The sequence below is a fragment of the Astyanax mexicanus genome, chromosome 22, assembly GCF_023375975.1.
Source record: "Astyanax mexicanus isolate ESR-SI-001 chromosome 22, AstMex3_surface, whole genome shotgun sequence".
NCBI classification, from domain to species: domain Eukaryota; kingdom Metazoa; phylum Chordata; class Actinopteri; order Characiformes; family Acestrorhamphidae; genus Astyanax; species Astyanax mexicanus.
This window is the reverse complement of record NC_064429.1, coordinates 75,001-77,500: the sequence shown is the minus strand read 5'-3', so window position 1 is coordinate 77,500 and position 2,500 is coordinate 75,001. Positions and strand designations below refer to the sequence as shown.

At 56.4% G+C, this 2,500-nt stretch overlaps 1 non-coding gene across 1 annotated transcript in view; it reads right to left on the bottom strand.

The window, feature by feature from the left end:
- Positions 1–1,474, bottom strand: part of LOC125787098 (18S ribosomal RNA) — a 1,864-nt gene extending 390 nt beyond the window's left edge. Inside the window, exon 1 of the ribosomal RNA XR_007429016.1 lies at positions 1–1,474. This exon is cut by the window's left edge and continues 390 nt beyond it. This is a non-coding gene — a ribosomal RNA (18S ribosomal RNA).
- Positions 1,475–2,500: the final 1,026 nt, after the last annotated feature.

Genomic DNA, 2,500 nt, shown 5'->3' with positions numbered 1-2,500 from the left:
CTCCATCTCGCGTGGCTATACGGCACTGGTCCCTCTAAGAAGTTAACCGCGACCGCGGGGGGCCGCGTAACTATTTAGCACGAAGGAATCTCGTTCGTTATCGGAATTAACCAGACAAATCACTCCACCAACTAAGAACGGCCATGCACCACCACCCACAGAATCGAGAAAGAGCCATCAGTCTGTCAATCCTTTCCGTGTCCGGGCCGGGTGAGGTTCCCCGTGTTGAGTCAAATTAAGCCGCAGGCTCCACTCCTGGTGGTGCCCTTCCGTCAATTCCTTTAAGTTTCAGTTTTGCAACCATACTCCCCCCGGAACCCAAAGACTCTGGTTTCCCCGCACGCTGCCCGGCGGGTCATGGGAATAACGCCGCCGGATCGCGGGTCGGCATAGTTTACGGTCGGAACTACGACGGTATCTGATCGTCTTCGAACCTCCGACTTTCGTTCTTGATTAATGAAAACATTCTTGGCAAATGCTTTCGCTTTCGTCCGTCTTGCGCCGGTCCAAGAATTTCACCTCTAGCGGCGCAATACGAATGCCCCCGGCCGTCCCTCTTAATCATGGCCCTGGTTCAGGAAACCCACAAAATAGAACCGGAGTCCTATTCCATTATTCCTAGCTCAGGCATTCAGGCGAGTTTGGTGCCCGCTTTGAACACTCTGATTTTTTCAAAGTAAACGCTCCGGACCCCTGAGGACCGGACACCCAACCAAGGGCATCCGGGGGGCGCCGGGAGGCAGGGTCTGGGACAGGCGGTAGCTCGCCTCGCGGCGGACCGCCAGCCCACTCCCGAAGTCCAACTACGAGCTTTTTAACTGCAGCAAATTTAATATACGCTATTGGAGCTGGAATTACCGCGGCTGCTGGCACCAGACTTGCCCTCCAATGGGTCCTCACCCATGTGTTTAGGATACGTTCATTCCGATTACAGGGCCTCGAAAGAGACCTGCATCGTTATTTTTCGTCACTACCTCACCGTGTCGGTAATGGGTAATTTGCGCGCCTGCTGCCTTCCTTGGATGTGGTAGCCATTTCTCAGGCTCCCTCTCCGGAATCGAACCCTGATTCCCCGTTACCCGTGGTCACCATGGTAGCCCCCTATGCTACCATCGACAGCTGATAGGGCAGACATTCGAATGAGACGTCGCCGCCGCGGTGGGCGCGCGATCGACCCGAGGTTATCTAGAGTCACCAAAGGGCCGGGGGAAACCCTCGCGGGTCCCCCCGGGTGGGTTTTGGGTCTGATAAATGCACGCATCCCGGCCCCCCCGAGAGAGGACCGGTCAGCGCTCGTTTGCATGTATTAGCTCTGGAATTACCACAGTTATCCGAGTAACGTGTGGAGCGATCAAAGGAACCATAACTGATTTAATGAGCCATTCGCAGTTTCACTGTACCTTCCGTGTGCACTTAGACCTGCATGGCTTAATCTTTGAGACAAGCATATGTTACTGGCAGGATCAACCAGGTTGCTGCGAGTGGTTTTTGTCACAGAAAAAACCATTGGTTCTTAGAGGGGAGAGGGATCGGCCCCGTACCGTCCGAAGACCCCCCGGGGAGGGGGGGACGGGCGGAGAGGCTCGTCCGAGCTCACCCCTCATTGCTCCCAGTGGAAATTAGTGTGGCAACTCCGCTGCGCGAGTTCCCGCTTGCTTCGGGGATAACAAGGAAACGCTCGTTCCGAAACCGGGGGTCCGGAGCTTTTTGAAGCCGGGTGCTGGAGCTCGGTTGGGCGCGAGGACCACCCGAGGCATCCGAGTCCGACGGCTCCGGGCCGACCGGTTATCGTGTTAGGGCAGATTGATATATAGACGGGCCGTCTACGACTCCCTCGGATAGGTTCGGAAAGGTCCTCCCCCTGACGGAGGACCCCCCTGGAGGCTAACCCGCTGGGTCGGGTAGGAACGCACCGCGCACAGTGGCCACGGAGGGCCGCGCGGCTGCCTACCCAGGCGGGCTCGGTAGTCCATTCGGTCGGGTCAAAATAATAAAAGAGATACCCCCCCTGGAACCGTCTCTGGAAGTTTTGGTTTTTCCTCCGTACCGCCTGGGGGGCGGGGGGCGGGACGGAGGCCGACCTGCGGAGCTTCATGGTCGGGTAGGATCGGGTCCGTGTTATAGTGTCCAAAAATCCGCTTTGGAACTATTAATGGGGCTTTATTTAAGCTCTGCCATGCTTAGAAATGAATGGAGAATCATCTCCAGTGCTTGGACCCCTATAGATTGCCACTCTCCTCAACAGTCCGACGGCACCCCTTTGAAAAACCCCCCGACGAAAAATCCTCCAGAGCGCGGGCGAACTCGCTCCGAGGCCGACCGGAGTGCACCTTCGTCGGGCAAGGGAGTCGGGCGAAGGGGGTCAGAAATCCTGGAGCTCGCCACCCTCACTAGTTTTTGGCGTGAAATGGTAGACCAAAAGTGGGGACTTAGAAAAATTTCGCACTTTTTCGACCTACCACTGGTAGACCGAGTGGGACTTAGTCATTTTTTCAGCTTT